This window comes from Triturus cristatus, chromosome 11, assembly GCF_964204655.1.
Source record: "Triturus cristatus chromosome 11, aTriCri1.1, whole genome shotgun sequence".
NCBI lineage: Eukaryota > Metazoa > Chordata > Amphibia > Caudata > Salamandridae > Triturus > Triturus cristatus.
In genome coordinates, this window is record NC_140594.1 from 1,100,591,241 (window position 1) to 1,100,611,798 (window position 20,558).

The 20,558-nt window shown below is 42.4% G+C and overlaps 1 protein-coding gene across 3 annotated transcripts in view; it reads right to left on the bottom strand.

Moving 5' to 3' along the window:
- The window catches only part of LOC146786068 (dehydrogenase/reductase SDR family member 4-like), a 284,740-nt gene extending 266,298 nt beyond the window's left edge, over positions 1-18,442 (bottom strand). For all 3 annotated transcript variants that reach the window (XM_085635495.1, XM_085635492.1, XM_085635488.1), the window contains exon 1: positions 18,402-18,442. The gene's annotated coding sequence lies outside the window, so the exon portion shown is untranslated. The remainder of the gene's footprint in view (positions 1-18,401) is intronic.
- Positions 18,443-20,558: the final 2,116 nt, after the last annotated feature.

The window sequence follows — 20,558 nt, forward strand, 5'->3', positions numbered from 1 at the left end:
GCTTGTTAGGGAGGAGGCGAATCATGCTCCTATTATTAAAGGGAATGATATTCAACATCGAAAGGGTTTCCTAGTTAATGCTAGGTCCCTAATTAAAAACAATGTGGCTTTCCATGATTTTGTAACTGCAAGGAAACCCTCTTGGGTTTTTGTTACCGAAACCTGGGCGTCGGACTCTTCTGGTCATGACTTAAGGCTGGCTGTCCCTGATGGCTATGCCTTACAGAGACTTGATAGAACAAGATGTAGGGGAGGTGGGCTGGCTATTCTTTATGACACGTCATTGGTCTGTTGTACTAAAGCCTTATCGGTGTCTTCGGACCTGTTTGAGGCTATGTACTTCTGTATTTCTTGCTCTCCGTCGGTTTCTTTTACAGGAGTTCTTATTTACAGTCCCCCTGGTCCTAGATCTAATTTTAGCGGTGAGTTGTTTAGAATCCTGGAACCGTATTTTGGTAATCCCCATCGGACCATCCTGGGAGACCTTAACTTTCATTTAGAAGATTTGGGCTCCAATGATACATTCTCATTGATCGACTCACTGTATGCGTGTGGTTTTGGTCAATTGGTAAGAGTTCCAACCCATCAAGCGGGTCATACTTTAGATGGGGTGTTCTCAAACGATCCGAGACTGTCAGTCGGTTCCCCTGTTAGGCTGATCTGGTCCGACCATTTGGCAGTGCCTTTGGACTTGGCTGTCCCCTCTGCAGGGCCACCCAAATTGAGCTCTTTCAATAGAGTATCTAAGAGGTGCTATAAGAACATCACCAATGAGTCTCTTATTCCTTTCATTGGGGCCTTTTCATATTCCCCTTCGAAAGATGTAGGGGTGGCTGCGCAGGAGCTTGCTAATTCCATATCCGAACCGTTAATGCATTGGCCCCCTCTTCTTTACGTTATACAGCAAGACTCAAACCTTCTGCCCCGTGGTTCTCTGAACCCCTAAGGCTTTTGAGGCAGGGCGTTAGAAGACAGGAAAGAAAATGGCGGAAATGTTGGGATCCTATGGAAAGAGAGGCATATAAACATCTGTTGCGAGTGTATAAGGCGAAAAACAGGAGTTTTTTTCCAATCTTACTTTATCCCTTTCCTCTTCTAAGGAGCTTTTTAAGATCGTAGACTCCTTGTGCTCTCTTCAAATGCCTGATCCTGTGGTAGGGTCGCAAGAGTTGTGCAATAAAATCTCGGAGTTCTTCCATAACAAAATTGAGGACATTTACCTCACTTTGGAATTACAGAAGAGCACTTTGGGATTGCATCTCTCTTCAAATTCTTCTAAGACCCTCACCCACTTTCCTCCGCTGTCCCTTGAAAAGCTCGGCCTGTTGTTGGAAAAGACCAAATCCGCCTCTCCCTTGGATCCCTGCCCTCTGAAGGTCCCAGCTGCCTGGAAAAAGGAGATAGTGAGGCCCTTGCTTAAGAAGCCCAGCTTGGGCCCAGAAATATTGAAAAATTTCCGTCCTATATCCCTGTTGCCCGCTCCAGCTAAAATGCTTGAGTCCTACCTTAACTTTCATCTGTCGAACTTTCTGAATTCCTCTGGTTATCTAGACAATTCCCAGCACGGTTTCAGAAAGTACCATAGTACGGAGTCAGCTCTAACTATGGTGATGAATAATATCCGAATGAAGGTGGATCAAGGTCAGACCACAGTTCTGGTCCTACTGGACCTTACGGCAGCTTTCGATACCCTATCTCCCTCAACTTTAACATCTCGTTTGGGGGAACTAGGTGTATCTGGTCCGGCCCTAAGCCTTCTGTCCTCTTTTTTAGAGCTTAGAGAACAGAGGGTTAAGCTTGGAGAGTTTCTCTCCCCTGCTAAATCCTTGCAATGTGGAGTCCCACAGGGGTCGGCCTTGAGTCCGACCCTGTTTAATATCTATGTGGCTCCACTGGCTAGGCTGGTGAAATCTCAGGGGATGGAAGTGGTGTCATACGCCGATGATACCCAAATCATGGTGTCCTTAGCTCATTCGGCCTGCACCTCCGCGCTCAGCTTCAGAAACTGCATGCAAGCAGTTGCAGATTGGATGATTTTAAACTCCCTGAAGCTGAACGGCAAAAAAACAGAGGTGCTGATCTTTGGTAAAAACCAGGATGTGTGGTCGAGTGAGTGTTGGCCCCCATCGCTGGGTATCTGCCCTACGCCTGTTGGCTCGGCTAGAAATCTCGGCGTGATCTTTGACAGCTCACTGAATATGACTCTGCAGGTGGCCACCTGCTGGGGGGTCATCAAGATCCTGAAGAGGATTACTCACTATCTCTCCCCTCAGGCTCGTAAGCAGACGGTGGTTGCTCTGGTGGGTTCAAGACTGGACTGCTGTAATGTTTTGTATGCTGACATCAACAAGGGTCTCATATCGCGCCTCCAGGTAGTACAGAATGCTGCGGCAAGATTTGTTATTGCTGCTCCCATTCAGTCCTCCGCTACTTTAGCCAGGAAAAGTCTCCACTGGCTTCCGATTCAGCAGACGATTTCTTTCAAACTCCTTTGTTTGGTGTTTGGATCTCTCTTCACTGGATCTTCTAACGCTTTGCGTTCTTTACTAACTCCTTATTTGCCCAGCAGGAGCTTGCGCTCTTCTGAGAAGAATTTACTTGTAGTTCCTCGTGTGAAGAAAGTTAGATGGGGTAGCAGAGCTTTTTCGAATCTGGCACCTCGTCTTTGGAATTCCCTTCCCGCAGAAATTAAGACCCAAACATCATTGGTTCAGTTTAAAAAGGCGCTTAAAACATGGTGTTTTATTCAGGCATACCAGTAGTTAATTATTTTTGATCTATTGTAGCTTTTTGGTTAGTCGCCTTGATGCCCTTTGGGCTTAGTTGCGCTTTATAAATCGGATATCATTTCATTTCATTTCATTTCATTTCATCATCATAGATCTGATACCACGATTTACTTGGGGGGGTCAGGGTTTGCATGTTCTGAGGTTATACATCCATTTGTTGTCCTGTAAGGTTAGAGGTACAGAAGGTGCTCTGTGAGCTAGCAAGACTATAGGCCAACATATCCTGAGAGGTGCTCAGAATTAGTCCCACACAAGTCCAACGTTTATGTTGTCCAACAAATGCACAGTTTTACTTGAGAAAGTTTAAGCCATGCGACAAGGCTTGACTGCTCTTCTTGGAATTTGGGTAAAATATCACACTGGTAGTACAGGCAAAATGGTGTCCAAAGGAAGGAAGTGTGATAATAAAAAATGCTACAGTACATATGAGTTTAAGCAAGTCACGCTTTACGGAAGTCAGTGCTTCAGGCTGTTTGAAAGGGAGTTGAGGATTTTTTCTATGCCTTTGAAGGATCAAGTCTATTAGCGTCTGTGTGGGGGACTTTATTTTGTGAAACAGACACATGTAACAGCTCGAGCTCCTCACCAAACTTTAAAGGATTTTTCTCTATGCACCATGCCCCTGAATCCTACTACTGCCAACTCACACCTTTCTTCCCAAATTGATTTTCTGCACCTCTGGCTCCATTTCTCCAAAGCTAATTCCTTCTTTGACACCAGGTAGCAAATGCACCCCAGTTTTGACATCTGTATTTTGTACATATTTGTAATTTTATTACAGTATATCTGAAGGTTGCCTTGTGTGAAAGTTTCTAAATCAACACCGTAGGTGTGAGTTGCTCAGGGTGACAGGAAAAATATAAAGGATTTAGTTTATATTATGAAAAGTTATGATAAAGAAAGTAGGCCTGACATACTGATTGTGACAAGCATAAGTTAAAGTCAATAGGCATTAGGGTGGATTGTTATTTCTCTGTATTAAAGCCCACAGATAGGAATTTTGTTACAGGAAAGTAGGGAATGATTTTAGTGTTAGGTACTGCCTAGGGAGAGAAGATTTGCCCTGTAATAATTATTGCTAGAATCTCTACTTAGATGTCTGTCAGGCTCTTCTATTTTAAAAAATCACATTCATATATAAATATACATCCATATGGATAGATAGAGGGCCTCTGGGCCCTCTCTTGTGCATCATTGTTGTGAATGAGTTTCATTTACACTCAGCTTCCACCCATGACAGCAAACTATATGGGGTAAGGGTTTAGTGTGCATCTGTCATTGGCTCTTTTGCCCTATGAATTATTACAAAGTGCACTTCAGAATCAGGGCTGGTTGGCCAGTCCTTTAGCTTGCCGCTGATTTCATATGCAGTGTGATGCATTACATGGGCCCACTTCCTCTAAACAAGGAGACCGTTATGGAATGCTGTTGTCCATAATGTATCACGGTTTTACCATTCCGACCTGGCCAACTCGTTGGTTTTAAATGTGGCTGGCATGCTTGAAATTTAAAACAATGATGTTCATTTTACAATATTTTTTAAAGTGGGACACTCACCGTTATGTTTAGTTTTTTTGTATTGCAAACATATGTCTTCCAATTTTCAGGCGGCAGCATGTTTTATTTTTCCATTTGTATTCTTTTAATTTATCTTGCATATCTTGTTGAGTTGTGTGTTTTATTGTGGTTGTAGATGAAAGGATGAGTGGATTGATGAATGAAAGCATGAGTGTAAAGATGAGTCACAGGGCGCATGGACATCGACCGATTGAGAATCAAAAAAGGCACTTTCATTCATAAGTCAGACCTATTGGCATTGCCAATGTTGATGTGTTTAACTTTATTTTTTAGACATACTTGACCTTGGTAGAGGCGTAATGCAAATCTACTATCATTCTAAAATCAATTGTTTTTCCACTTAAAACATGCTGTAAAAAATTGGATTATTGGTTGAAGGGGGTGAGAAATAATAATCACAATCCTTGTCAGGGTGAACTACAATAATTGCTAAATAAAACTGTGTCTAACTCCCTGGTTGCCTGGCACACAAGTAGTCAGACTTCACATAGAGGCAATGTGGAAAAAAGCAATAAAGTGAAAACACCACACAAGAAGAATCCCAAATGAATTTAGAAACATAGAGAATATTTTAATAAACAAAATGATACCACAATGAAAAAAGAACTGGTGTTCACAAAGTTTTCAGTAAAATAGCACAAAAAAAGGTTGCAAAGTGCCAATTGCGTTAAGTTAAGGCTGTCTGCGATGGAGATGGATACAGGACTAGGTCCACTCCGCTGGAAGGTTTACCTTCTGACTCTGATGCAAAGACAGTTAGTCATGACTCTGTAAGGATCCGTATCATTTTGCATTGGATCTAATTAAGCCGCCAATCAGGAGCTGTGGGGTGCTTCGTAGTGAGACTCTGCATTGGATCCGATGAAGCAGCCAAACAGGAGGTGAGCGGTGTTAGGATAGCATCTGTGAGCTAGCAGTGGGAAACAAGGCACTTCCAGTTGTTTCTGTCCAGTTGGAAGTCAGCAAAATGACCTTTGGAGTTCTGCATTCAAGACAAGCAGGTCCAATCTCCCTTCTTCAGACAGCAGAGTAGTTCTGTTTCAGAATTTTCTCAGGTCCAGGAGTGGTCTGATGAGATCTTCTGGGGTTACCACTTTTATGCCCAGAGCCAGCCTGTGAGTGGGGGACACTCCTGTTGTCTAACCATAAACTGATTCTGGTCAGTTCTTCCCATTCCCCGGAGTCTGGCTTCAGATTGTACAGTGAAAGAAAGCTCAAGTCACTAGTCAGGTGACTCTGGCCACTGACAGAAAGGTACATTTGTGTTAAACAGTAAAATGCAAATTTTCTGGAAGTGGCACTTCTAAAATAATAACTTTAAGTCTGCGGTTACTATTAATATGATTAAAATGAGTAGAAGAAGTATCTCTCTAGCTGGTCCCAAACTGAAGTTAGCACTTCTTACCAGCTTTAGTCTATGGGAGAGCTAGCCTTGCTGCAGTAAAAAAAATCATTCGGGGGTTGTCACTGCCAGGACAGGTAAAACATAGGTATACATGTCCTACTTTTTAAATACCGTGCACCCTGACGTATGAGCGGTTAGAGCCTACTCTATGGGTTACTTCTATAAATAATAAAAAGGAAGGTTTAGGACAGGCAAAATATTTATATCACCGGATCAGAATAGCAGTTTTAAAACTGTCTACACAGGCTGCAATGGCAGGCCTAAGACATGTTTTACAGTGCTACTTAAAATCGGTGGCACAATGAGTGCTGCATCCCACTAGTAGTATTTAATTTACAGGCCCTGGATAAATGTAGTACCACATACTAGGGACTTGGAAGTAAATTAAAAGTACCAATCAGGGGTATACCAATGTAACCATGTTTAGAAGGGAGTGCGCAAGCACTTTACGAATGGTTAACAGGAGTAAAGTGTGCAGCGTCCTAAAGCCAACAGGAACAGGTTCCGTAAAAGTCAAAAATTTGAGGAGACCTTGCAGAAAGGATACATTTCCAACATATGGCAATGCACCTGGACAGGGAAAGCCAGAAGGGAACTCTACAAATCTACCTTCTATATCACAGTTTTTAGGGTCTTGAAGCTTTATGAAACATAACACTTTCAGTTTCTGATCTAACGCATGTACTCTTATATAAAAGAAATGCAATATTTGAAAGGGAGTGATATACATTTCAGAGATGGAGTAACAAATCTAAGTAAAACTCTGCTTTCCACTTATTAATTTGAAGGGAAAAAGTAATCGTTCTTGTGCAATCTGGCATGCTTATCCCACATACAGCTCTTGCAAATTAGAGATATATGGAATTATCTAAGGTACATCTAAGAAAACAATGCAATTGTCATGAAATTTGGCAGGCCGCCTCTTTGTTACACAACTGATCTCATTGTCAAATTCCAACATAGCAGATGCATTTGTAATAGACTCAGACAATAAATTACTTGCTGTAATTGTTTGCAGAACACAGCTTCACGGGTCCAAGATGTAATGGTGATTCTTAAAATTGAAACTTAGGCCTCAATTACAGCGACCCAGAAAAGGATTAGATATTTATTGTACCCAATATATTCTGAAACCACTGAGATCATAATATATTGGGTGTGATAAATAGCACTCAATTACTACCCTAGAAATTAGGCAAGATGTTGGTTTTGGTCTGCATTTTTGCTCTGGTAAATTACAGCAGGTTTTACCTACAACAATTTATGGATGGTGTGAAACTTACTGCTCAATATGTAAATTCCTATACATTTAGTTGTACCACAGTAGTACTACTCCCATACTGCAAATTGCTGTTCACAAACTTATAAGCATAGTTTTCCACCTCTCTTATCTTTAACGTGTGAAGATCATATACTTTTTAGCTGAAAAGGACGGAGAAGCATGTGAGTGGCTGGAAAATGAGGAATAATTATTACAAAATTGGAGGGGTCTATGGAGGGGTAAGAAGGAGTTATGGAAGTGACAAAGACCCTCACACAAAAGAGTAAGAATATTGTTATTCAGAAACTGCACTTCTGAAGACGCAACAGCAAAACAGGACTCTAAACAACAGTAAATATACTCCCACTAAGTCAAGGAGTATGTTTAGCTTCATACATGGCCACTCACAGGTACTGCAACACGCTCCCATATAAAATAACAGAGGCAACAAATAACTATAGAACTATATGGGAAAATAAAACAGTGTTTATTATTTTGTTTTCGAATGTCCCGATTAGTGGAACTTTTAATGAAATCCAGTGTAACGTACTATTTCTTCCATATCAGTGCAATTTCTAATGTCATTTCGTTTGTGTAAATTTATAGCAAGTTAGGATTTAAGTTTTTTTACTTCAAAGAAAATATTTTTTTATGTTTGAACCATGGTAATTCATTTTTATAGTATTATTTTCAGTTTCCCCTAAAAGCAAATACTGTAGATTTACCTAGAATTCCCAACACACCTGGGAATTAAAGAAGTGATTGTTCTCAACTCCACCACCAATCTGCAGCTGAAACACATTTCGCCATCAACCAACCACATCCAGGCTGACCACATAATAGATGAACTCACACACCAAATAACTTTTGCAGCATTCACTAGGTCGGTGAATGTGTTTGAAGGTTTGCCTCTAATTTTGAGGAATAAATATTTGAGGAGAGGGTAAGAAAGGGTTTACAGGCAAAGGACCAGAATCTTTGGGATGTCCAGGCAAACTGTCATTACCACATACGACTTCTCAACTGATGTGATCTTTGACATGGTTGCTGACTGGGAGCAGGAACTTGATTCAACTGCATCCCGCGCTCAGGTTATCCCAGACTATTTTAAAATACTAGCTGCATTCCTGTTCATGGACACTGGATCATTACATAAGGTCACCTCTGACAATGTTGGTATTTCACAGGGAAGCCAGTCTCGATGTTTGCTTAATATACTGAGATGCATCAACCAAAGTGTGCACCACAATAGTCACAATTGAAAAGGCAAAGGATGGCAAAGGAAATCGATTCGTTAAGCCACTTCCCTTGTGTGGTAGGTGCTATTGACTGTACCATTAAGAACTTCGGTCACCTCACTACATAGCACACGTTTTCCACGGGGAACAGCCATTACAACACGGTTTTTACCACGTGCAGCTTTTACATCGCATGCGTTACAACGCATGCCATGTTACAACGCAATGCCATTACAACGCAAGTCTTTACATCGACTTGCGCTAGATGGCGTGCTAACATTACAAATAGTGTAGATTACTATCCCAACACCTTCCCTACTGTTAAGTGGACTGGAGTTGGAATAGTAAATTACACTTTTCTAATGTTAGCACGCCATCTAGCGCAAGTCGATGTAAAGACTTGCGTTGTAATGGCATAGCGTTGTACCATCGCATGCGTTGTAACGCATGCGATGTAACTGCACGCGTTGTAATGACACGCGTTGTACTGTCATACATCCGTTTTCCACAATAGACAGCCTTGAAAGCCATCTACGATGCCGAGTGCTGCCTCCAGCTATATTTTCCAACAAACACCTCTTGCATGCCGCTTGGTTGCAAGGGATTTCAGTGACATGTGAGTCTTTGGCAAGGGAGTTTCCAGAAAATTAAACTATGCCCTACTTTGACCGCAAACTCTGCTGACACCAAGCAAGCCAGTCCAAAGATCCAGCTGAGTAATGCCTAAATTGGCCCAAATCTAGTGGGACAGCCCCATGTGCTACAGTGCAGTGTGTGTCCACACCCGGTGGTTGAAGTTCTGCCTCAAGTGCTGGGAGGACCTTCATTGCTGGGCCCAATTAAAGGCCGAGATCATTAAGGGTTTGCACTCGCAGCCACATTCCCAGCATCCCCAGATGACACCACTGTACAGAAGGGTCCTGAGAACGGCCTGGCCGACCCTAAATGCTCATCTGGAAAAGTTTGTGCAGCAGAGGAATATTTAGTGTATTTTTATAATATTCATTTAAGTGCACCTGCATTTTGAGAGTTGTGTCCTGGCAACTTTGCACTATGAGCACTGTTTTAACCTTCCACAGTACACTCGACATGTGTTCTTTGTTTGTAATGAAAGGTTTGAACGTTCTACATTACTAACTTGGTTGTGTAATAGTATTTTAGTTTGGATTGACTACCCTGATCTTGACATTATGGAAATGTTTGTATAAAACCTAAAAAGAAATTTTGATATGTTTTGCTATGTCTTTGAGGGGACTTAAAAATAAACTTGTCATGTATACTGGTACACTAATTAATGCTTATTGTTTGTAAATTTTAGGCCCGGTGTTGTTGTCCTATCCATCGACTGCCACAAAAGCAAATTCTTCTCCTAGAGGTGCTCTCACACAGGACTAGCACCACACAGCAGACAGATGTTAGACACTGACAAGTTGTATATCAGCTCTTTTTCCTAAGCCACAAAAACCTTGCTTTGTTACTTACAGGGCAGCTGCATGTCTTTTATCAAACATTCCTGTTGGCAACATGATCAATATATCAGGTTTTTTTTCACGTGTTTGTATTTATTTTTAAATTGATGAAGATGTTGGTCAATGCGAGGGTATGACTATAATTCACCTTAGGGCTTGTTCGAGCTACTCTAATATAATTTATAATACCTCTCAAAGTGAGTAGCAACACCACGTACCTAGCACCTTCCTTTTTCACTTATATTGCCCTAGTCCCCTATGAATGTTTCTCTCTCCTGACAGCTTCTGCCATACACCAGACCTGGTGTCAACCTTGAAACAAACATCAAGCAGGACATAATGGCAGCAGCGATTAGGCCTCTACCATCTGTATTTCAGGTAAGTTTGAAAACCTATGTTCTTAACTTCGGTCTTCTCTGTTCACTTACTAGTGGTGTGAGAAAGTGGGTTATTAGTTGGGGTGGATAGTAGTCCATCACAAGTAATAATTCCACTGTTCTTAGGTTTAGTAAAGGGTTCGGTAATATAAACCTGAGCTCAACCCTAGGAAACTATGGCACAGAGCAGACAGGCTTAACTTAAGTGCTAAAAGAGGTAAATCGTTGAAAACACAACTCAGTAAAAATCTCAGTCCAATTTATAGATGTAGAGAATAATCTAAAGAACAAAATGACCTGAAAATCATATACATCCAGTTAGGGGGACCAGGGATATGAATTTTTAAAGTTTTAATGAAAATAGCTAAGAAAATGCTAAATGCCAACTGCTCTCATCTGTTTGCACTTGACCAGGACAAGGGTGAGTTTTCAGTGTGACCGCAATGGAGCGAGATGGTGCCTGGTTTGGATACAAGGACTAGGTTCATCCTGGTGAAAACGTCACTTCCTCGATGACTTCAGTGGAAGCAGGCAGAGGAGCGGCATCAAGAGAAGGGGCTTAACGTTGATGTTTTTGGACATTGAGATGGGGCCTCGGTGAAACCGTTGATTTTAGACGGGAAAAGGTCTGCCTGGAGAAGTTTATGTTTTTGCATCCCAAAGATCTTCAGTGTCGATCAGCTTTTCTTCAACGGTGGAGCTGATGAAGCTGTGGGTTTGAGTCGAAGAGATCTTGGTGTTAACAGAGTCAGGCTTTGAGAGAAGAACGTAGTAAGAGCTATGGCGAAATAAGGCCCAGCGGCAATGCATATTCATCAGTTTGGCTTGATGGATTGGTCACAGTCTGCTGATGGTTCGCCAGGTAAAAGGTTTGCAGAGAGATTCTGTGTCCCCGTTGGATGTTAGGAGCAGTAAACTTTTGCACAGCCAAGGGTCTCAGCACCTCGGGAGCAGCACTTGGGGGTCATGACTCACTCCAGCAAAAGACACCAACTAGGTCCAGTTTGAACTGGTTAGCCTGGCTCTTTATGAAAAGGGGCTTCTTGCTGCTTTCTGCATTCCTATATCTTAATAGGAGGTCAGCCAAATGACCCTAGGGGTCAATTTCTTAGTCCTGGGTAAGCTGGAACAGTGCTTTAGGTCTCCAACACATCTCAACAACATGTGCATCCCTTCTTCTATCTTGCAGATGTCCAGTAGTGTTCCAAAGAAGGTATCAAGGGTACCTGGCCCAAGCCTCTGGATGCTTGTGACTCCTGACCCTTCCCTAACCGTTAGATAAAAACGTCTAAGGGTAACCCTACTCAGTTTTTTTATGTGTTCCTTTGTGCCCTCTACTACAAACAATCCCACAGTTGTGCTCTCTACCTAAATCTGACATGGCAGAAACATTCTTTCCCTTTGCAAAGCTCCTGTGGCCCCAGGAGTGTGGCAAGAGAAAACAGCAACCCCTCCTCTGTGGCCTCTTGAAACTGGTTCTGGGGCAGTTTCTCTCCCAATATTATTGGTACCTGGCTGTCTAGAGGGACAAAAGATGGGGCAGGCCCAGATATTAGCTACATCTGCCTATGACAGGGTAGACCTCTTTGAAGTCATTTAATGTCCTGGGTAGGGGTGGGCAGAATTTGCGAAATTCACTTTCGCAAACTATCGCGAAAATGTTAAAAATCTCCGCAAACATGCGGAAATATCGCGAAGACGCAGAAGTCTTTTTTTCCCGCCCATTCGCGGTATTTTCTGCGTGATCGCAGCTCACCAACTTACCCATGCGGTTGCTCACGGGCGCAGCCATCTTGTTTTCACTTGTCCCGCCCGCTCGCGTTCGATATGAGGTGCCCGCGTCCTCACGCTCTCGCTCGCGATGGAGAATGACGTGTTCGAGATCTCAATCATCTCATACTCTCGCGGTGCATGATCGCGAGAAGAAAGACGTGATCGTGCGAGGAATGACGTGATCGCACGACAAATGACGTTAATGCGGGTGCGAACTGTCGCGAGACAGCGCAAATGGCTACCAACAATCCAACATCTCGTGGAGAACGCGACCGGATCGGGAAAACTTGTCGGCGAACGCGGGGATTTAGGTAAGGCGATCGCGCGCACTCGAGAATGTATTTTTTTACAGCGTGAGCAAGAAAAACATTTCCGGTAAGATGCGGATTGCGGAAATTTTGACATTTTCGCGCTCTCCGCGGAACGCGAAAATGTCAAATTATCGCAATTTCCACGAGCGGAACGGAATTTTTTCCCAGGCCTAGTCCTGGGATCTGCCCTGATGGTCATCCAGTCAGAATAATGGAAACTCCCTACCCACAACACCATCCCCACACCCAAGGTTCTGGTCTCAGCTCAGGGAGCAAGTGCATCGGTTCCTAGGAAACATTTGGAAACTTGTAGAAAATGGCAGCTATTAGGTAACTATCTAAAAGTATCTTTTCTACAACATTGATTATAAAACCAGCTTTACCAATTAATTGGGCTTGTAATAAATATTTATTTAAATCCAAGAATTAACGTTGTAGCTGGTACCTAGGCAGATATACCATTATTTCATTGAATACTGTATCATAAAGCTTTCCTATAAAACAGCTAACCCGTCTACAGTGAAAATGGCATTATGGGCGTTTCCACTATAAGGATATATTTATCATTAAACCTTCAAATGTTCCACTGTTAAATATCATGCATCCTTCCCTATAGGCAATAAGGCCTAATTAGAGGTGACTTGTTAATATTTAAAAGGAGGATTTAGGCCGGTCAAAAAGGAAATATTTTTAGATGTCACATTTTCAGTTTAAACCTGCACAGCCAGGTTAAGGGCAAAATACACTATTTCCTTTTTTAATAGTAAGTTTGATTCCCTCTTGTTGCGTCTGGCTAAAGAGGTCAAAGTCAATTGTTAGTTAGGGTTATTCCTTTTTTATGTATATGGTTTGAACAGTATTGTGAATGGCTGGCTGGTTGTGACAATAACCCGTATTTAGTTAGAGTTGAGTGATAATGGGTTTAGCTTTAAAAAGTGTCTCAAATCCCTGTTTGGGAAGGCAATATGGTTTCCCCTGAATGTTCTCGGTGCAAGAGCTGTTATTCAATGCAGTACATTTTATTAGTTTATGGTTAAACAATTGAAATAAGATTATTGCTGATGACAAACACATGCAATTTCCTTTGAATGGTACTTTAAATGGTACTTTTACTAGGAGAAAGATCAAGTACCTGAGGTGTGCTATGCATGAGGTAAAACTGTAACCTACACCTGCATAGTCTGAAGCTTTGAATCTAGGGAAGCTTGTAGCAAAGGGAAAGAGTGTAAGAAAAGGATTACATTCAGATTAGAAATGCAGTAAGCCATTGCTTGGATGCAAGATGACAAACAAAGATGAAGGTGTGGTGAAAAGACAGAGGGTAAAAGATAGAGGGTATATTTACGTTCATTGTGACTGTTAAAGAAACAAAAAAAAGAAATGACTAAGACGAAATCTTGAGCAAGACAGAGAAAGAAAAGAATGAGATAGAAAGTGATTCTGATGAAGTGAATGGATTTTCACATTATTTGTTAAATTTGAGGCCACCTTTGTATAATGGTGAACCAAGACCACAAGGGCAGAAGAGTAGCTGAGTCCACATGGAAGTAAAGCAGTTTGTATGCTTGCTAGTACATCAGCACTGATTGGTCCATATTAAAATAGATTGACACTTGTAGACTCAAAATTGAATTTAGAGAAATTGCTATTGGTACTATTAGTTTAGAGAGAATAACATAATATAATGAACTGAGAGATATGAGCAAGGAAGCAGCAATGCCTTAGTGTGATGCATATGACAAGCTTAAAAATTGTCAGATGAATTTAGTTTGTATTTGTAGAAAAGAGATTACACAGAAATTATAGAATGGATATGTGTGAAGACAAAATGGAAGATGGGACTTGTGAGCTTGAGTGCCCATATTAGAGACATAATAAAGAGTATAAATGAGTGGGAGAATTTGAAAGGATGTAAAGTTAATTGGTCAAGAAAAGGGGGACAATACTGAAACCAAAAAAATCTGATGTAAAAAAAAGAAGTAGGTTTGAGTGATTCTAAATGTGGAGTAGTTGTTGGATACCTATTAACGCCTTCGCTGCTAGGCCTCCCCCCTATGCTGAACCTTTTTTTTGGCTATTTGGGGTAGTTTGTGCTTAGGGCCCTGTAACTTTCTGTCCACATAAGGTATCTGCGCCAAATTTGTGTCCTTTTCTTCCAACATCTTGAGCATTCCAAAAGTACCCAGAGTTTGTGGTTTACCAGGAGGGGACCACGAAATTGGCCAAAATACAGCACATTTTTGTTTTTTTTATGAAAAATGGGAAGAAAGTGCTGCAGAAGAAAGTGTCTGTTTTTTCCCAGCAAAAGGTATCAACAAAAGGTTTGTGGTGCTAAAATCACCATCTTCCCACTTTCAGGAACAGGCAGACTTTGTCAGAAAACTAAAATGTTCTACACAATTTTGGCATTTTACTGAGACATAGTCTATTTTTTAGTTTTTTGTGCTTTCAACCTCCTTCCAGTTAGTGGTAGAAATAGGTGTGAATCCAATAATGGATTCCGGAAAAATATACATTTCTAAAAAGTAGACAAAGGTCTGAATTTGACAAGGTATTATTTGTGTAGCTCCTTCAATGTTTTTTTGATAGAAACTAACAAACGAGATAAACAAAATATTGATAATGGGTTGGAAAGAAACTCCTGTTTGTGCCAACATGTTCACTTGTAACATCTTCTAAGTATGGCAGATTTTTTAAAGCAATATACCTTTATGCCCATTTAACCCTTCTGATTCCAGGGATATATAGGACTTGTAGGGTCACCAAGAACCTGAGGTACCCAAATCCAATAACTGAACTGCATCTTGCAATGTTTTTTCATTGTGTACTGGGTACATAGCAATTCATTTGGTAAAATATAAAAAGTGGACAATTTGTGCCAAGGAAACCTATGTATATCCAAAATGGGAACAAAATATAAAGTTTAAAAGCAGTGGTTATTAGCACATCTGCAAAATTATGGGTACCCATACAAGCACGTGAATTAGAGGACATTTTTCTAAATGACTTCTTTTTTACACATAGGGGTCGATTCCGATACTGGGTCGGACAGCTCTCCGAGAGCTGTCCGTAGACTTACCGTGCGACCGACACGTACCCGTAGCCGGTCCATCCTGCAGAGGGAGCACGATGCGCATACCTGCTAAAAACACGACCGACACGTAGGCTGTGATTCAAGCTCCATTCTCCGTCCGAGCCGTAACTCCTAACGCTGAACCGAGTCGCCCGGAAGCAGTATCCATAGCAGTTTCCGGCATGACAAGTACGGTGCGTACTTCCTACGCGCCGGACGCCACAGCATCCGGAAAACAAGCATATCAGCTACGATTCGCGCCACAAATCAATACACGGCTACGAGACGGACCAGCTTGCAGCGGGTACGAGACGGAGCACCAAGCAGCGTGTACGACACAAACACATCATGAATACCATCGCGCAGGTCATACCAGTACTCTACATCTATGACCGGCTCAGGAACCGACGCCGACGGCGCAGGCGGTAAGTAAGACACCTACCACATAAACAAACGACATGTACCTGCAAAATAGTACACACACACAGGGGATCCACATCCTGGCCACTAACAACAGGCCATCATAGGGGTTGCATGGCCAGCACCACTACCACCCCCACCATAGGGTTTATGTTCCCCAGCACCCCTGCCACCCCCAGCCATAGGGGACCTGTTGCCCATCACCACTGCCACCCCCACTCATAGGGCTTATGTTGCCCATCACCCCTGCCACTACCACCCCTAGGGGACCTGTTGCCCAGCACTACTGCTACTCCCACCCCTAGGGGACCTGTTGCCCATCACCCCTGCCACCCTCAGCCATAGGGCTAATGTTTCCCATCACCCCTGCCACCCCCACCCCTAGGGGACCTGTTGCCCATCACCCTTGCCACCCCCACTCATAGGGCTTATGTTGCCCATCACCCCTGCCACCCCACCCCTAAGGGACCTGTTTCCCATCACCCGTGCCACCACCACTCATAGGGCTTATGTTGCCCAGCACTACTGCCATCCCCACCCCTAGGGGACCTGTTGCCCATCACCCCTGCCACCCCCACTCATAGGGCTTATGTTGCCCATCACCTCTGCCACCCCCACTCATAGGGGACCTGTTGCCCATCACAACTGCCAACCCCACTCATAGGGGACCTGTTGCCCATCACCCCTGCCACCCCCAGCCATAGGGCAAATGTTGCCCATCCCCCCTGCAACCCCTAGGGGACCTGTTGCCCAGCACTACTGCCACCCCCACCCCTACGGGACCTGCTGCCCATCACCCCTGCCACCCCCAGCCATAGGGCTAATGTTGCCCATCACCCCTGCCACCCCCAGCCATAGGGCTAATGTTGCCCATCACCCCTGCCACCCCCACCCCTAGGGGACCTGTTGCCCAGCACTACTGCCACCCCCACCCCTAGGGGACCTGTTGCCCATCACCCCTGCCACCCCCACTCATAGGATGGGTGATGCGCCACACATCCATCATACTCCAACATTAGGTATGTCAGCAAAATACATCCCCCTGACATCATGACAACAGTGTGTAGTCTGTGACAAATGCCCACAACAGTGATCATGACTTCGAACATACAATGTAACTAACAGCACATGAATGACCAACAAATGAGTGTGCCCTACACAAGGCAAGCATCACCATAGCACTGTGGCAATCTAAAAAGAACCGAGTAGAACAGAAGTTAAGTGTGGTTTTCCAAACTGCAGCAGATGTTGAGTATTGTGGTGATGGTGTCTAAACCCTCCCTCATCACAGTGACCAAAAGGTAAGTGTCATCATGGTCAAAGCAGCAAATAACAAACAGCATGTATGATCCCTGCTCCCAACGCATCAAACACTTCTGTGGCAAACTAGTGGTTGTGTCCCATTCCCACAGAGATGTGGTGAGGCTAACAGTGCTGTGAGAACCTCACACACTCTCGGCCATGTGCAGACAGGCACCACACATGGGGGCTGACAACGCATACAGTGTACAATGACACAAGAGCAGAAGTGACCATCACAAAGCATACACACATCTCGAAAATAGACACACTAATCAAAACAACATGTGTAGACTGTAGGTGTCGTTGAGCAAAAATAATGGGGTGACCTGGTGTCCCTCAGAACCTGGGTGGGCGTATTATATAAATACAATGGTTCTGTCGGGAATTTCTAATTTCTTTTAGAAAGTTCAAAAAATATTCATTACATGTAACAGATATCAGACAAATGAGGAAAAAAGCACACACCAATAAAAAGTTAGCAATTTGGTAATTTAAGGGAATAAAGTATTATAGGCTGTCGTAATACATAAGTTCAAAAGAGCAAAATATTGGTGACTTGTGGTGATAAAGTGACAAGTGATGATAAATAGTATATACAATATATTTCAAATGCGGCAAAAGTGAATAAGTAGAATAGAAAGGTACATTATTTCTTGATATGTCTTTATGGTTTTTCACATATGCTACAAGATCCTATGTGAATTATTCTGTGATCAGAAGCATTGTGTAGACATATAAGGGTGCGTCGACGTTTCGACCTCGTGTACTGCAAAAAATATAATAAGCGTCACGGCGGGTCTTCCTCAGGACAGTGAAGCTGGGTATACAGCCTACGGAATGAATAGAAGCTAGTTTAGGGTGTGTGCTCAGAGATCAGGCAGAAAAGGACTGTTCTCTATGAGGGTAAAAAAGCTTACCCAAGCGCAGATTTTGGTTAATATCTGCGGGCGTGAAGGATTTCTCAGTCAAAATTGTAGTCCTGGTAAATCAGGAGGAGGCCTATGGAGTGATAATAAGGTTATAAAGACTCCCATGATAGCGATTATCAGGGCTTAATACAGGGGGAAAGGCCTCCTGGAAACAATAACATTTCATGAAGAGCGGTGGTCTATGGAGAGTTAATGTAATTGTAAACACTCCCATTTACTATGCTCAAGGTGAAAGAATTCCTGGTATTATGAAAAACTAGTATTATGAATAAATTAGGTAAGTATGTGTCCCAAAACGACATAACTTGAAGATTTTTGAGGCAAAAGGATGATGTCTTCAATAAATTTGGTATTTTAAGCCAGTCACATCATTTACTATGAAAAATAATTGAAGAGGAGTGTGATTAAATTAATTAAAAAGCTACAGCACTTAAATTACAAAGTGCCCATACAGGTGGCCTCTAACTTAATCTTACCGCGATATGTAGTTCAGCACGTCTTGTCAGCTCCCAGTCCGGTGGAATACTGAAGTTTGAGACAAGGGCCTGTGATTTATAGCAGGTGTCACATGCCTTAGCAGGTGTCACATGCCTGAGATGTGCACTTTCACCCATGCCGGTAATTAACTAAATGAAAGGCTACAGCTGCAAGCTGTGGGCTGTACTGTGAAGGGCCCCTCTCATGTGTGTCAGGAGAACCATTAAGCAAACATCTGAGTAATGTTACACTAACTGGTTTCACTCAGCAAAAAATGTTAAACAGTTAAGAAGAAATTCCATGGTGTTCATGGAAAATGATTCAAAGCATATTCATTACATGACAGATTTTAACAACAGTTACTAAGAATGAAACCAGGTTGATGGAGACAAAACCGGGCTTCGACTTAATCAGCATAAACATATTTCATTGCAAAGTTAAAGGTGTTGACAGGTGAAGCTGAGTCGTGTTGATGAAAAGTATACAGAGTAAATGCATACAGTTTACATTCAGAAATTCAGACTTGTTAGTAGGAACACTTTGATGATAAAATGGACTTGCCGTTAGCCATTATAAATTAAGTACAAAATCTATGAATGCTTTGCCAAAAGATGGCATACAATTAGGATTCTATATTTAAGAAGGAAAAGGGTCTTAAAGGTAGCCAATATGAAACATCTCAAAATGTAATTACAATTTCAAATAAAGGCATGAAGGTGATCGTGTGACTGGTGAACAAGAATTGCCCGAGTTTGGGCATGCCAAGTAGAACCTAAGTGCCTGGGATCCTAACACAGGAAGCAGTTGGCTTGGCATATGTGCTTAAAGACAGCGTAAATCACATTTGACATAGTCAACATTCTGTTTATAAAAACAATTGGGCAATAAATTGTGTGTAAGGACAGCGTGAATTATTTTAAGACTTGATCAATAACATGGTCAACATTTTGTAAACAAGAGCATTTTGGGGCAATAATTTGCATCACTGTTTAGTGAGTAATTAAAACATATGAACCAAAAACATGTAGAATATGATGTTATTTTCTTATACTTGAGTTTAACCTGACAAGCACATTAGGTGAAGTATGTGCATGCAAAAAAGGGAGATGGGCTAGGGAATAGTTCAGGAAGTAAAGGATAGGTGTGGTCATGTACGTGTGTGTGGTTTTACAGTTTGACCATTTGCCTATATGTCTCCTCCTTCTCATTTAGCTAATTTTTTACCGAGTCTGGCAGATGGATCCATCTGCATTCTTTGTAATTTAGTAATTAGAGTATACTGCCTCCCCTTGGGTGTAGTGTGGCCTTTTCTATTACCCACCATTGTAGGTCATCAGCAGTGTGGTTGTTTTTGGAGAAATGCTCTACTAAAGGAGCTCCCTGGACCTTACAACGAATTCTGCTTTGGTGTCTGTAGGACCCTGGTCTTCACCTTTTGGGTAGTTTGGCCTACGTAGATTTTTGCGCAGGGGCATCTAATGGCATAAATCACGTTGTGACTGTGACTGTTACAGTTACTGTGTTGTCTCATGTGATATGTCTTTCCTAGATGTTGAAAAGATGAGCCAATTAGTGTGCATTCACAGGCCTTGCAAGTGCTGCATTTAAAATGTCCCACTAGTGGTTTCAAGTTGAGTTGTTGTCTCAGATCTCGTGGTTTCGTAGTTTCAAGATAGGAACTTACAACATAGTCTTTGATGTTTTTAGCTCTTTTGAAAGCAAACATGGGTTTTTCTTGTAGCCCGATGTCCGAGCTTACAAGATTCCAATACTTGAGTAGGACTTTCTTTATATCATGGCTGCATGTGTTGAAGGTGGTTACACATACCAATTTCTGAGTGTCTGCTTTAGGTGGTTGAATTTCCAGAAGAGTCTCTCTGGGTCGATACCATGCCCTTTTACGCGAACGGTTCAGGAGGCCTTTAGGGTATCCACGGTCCCGCAGTTTTTGTATAAGAAAGTCGGTTTCTTTGTAGAAGTCACATCTGTTGGAACAGTTACGTCGTAATCTTAAAAATTGGCCATAAGGCAGGTTGTCCCGGAGGCATCTGGGATGGTGTGAATCGTATTTCAAGGTGGTGTTGCGCGCACATCAGTGACTGAATTCAGGCCAGCTCCGACCTTCCTCCCTGCCACATATCTGATGAGTGAAAAGA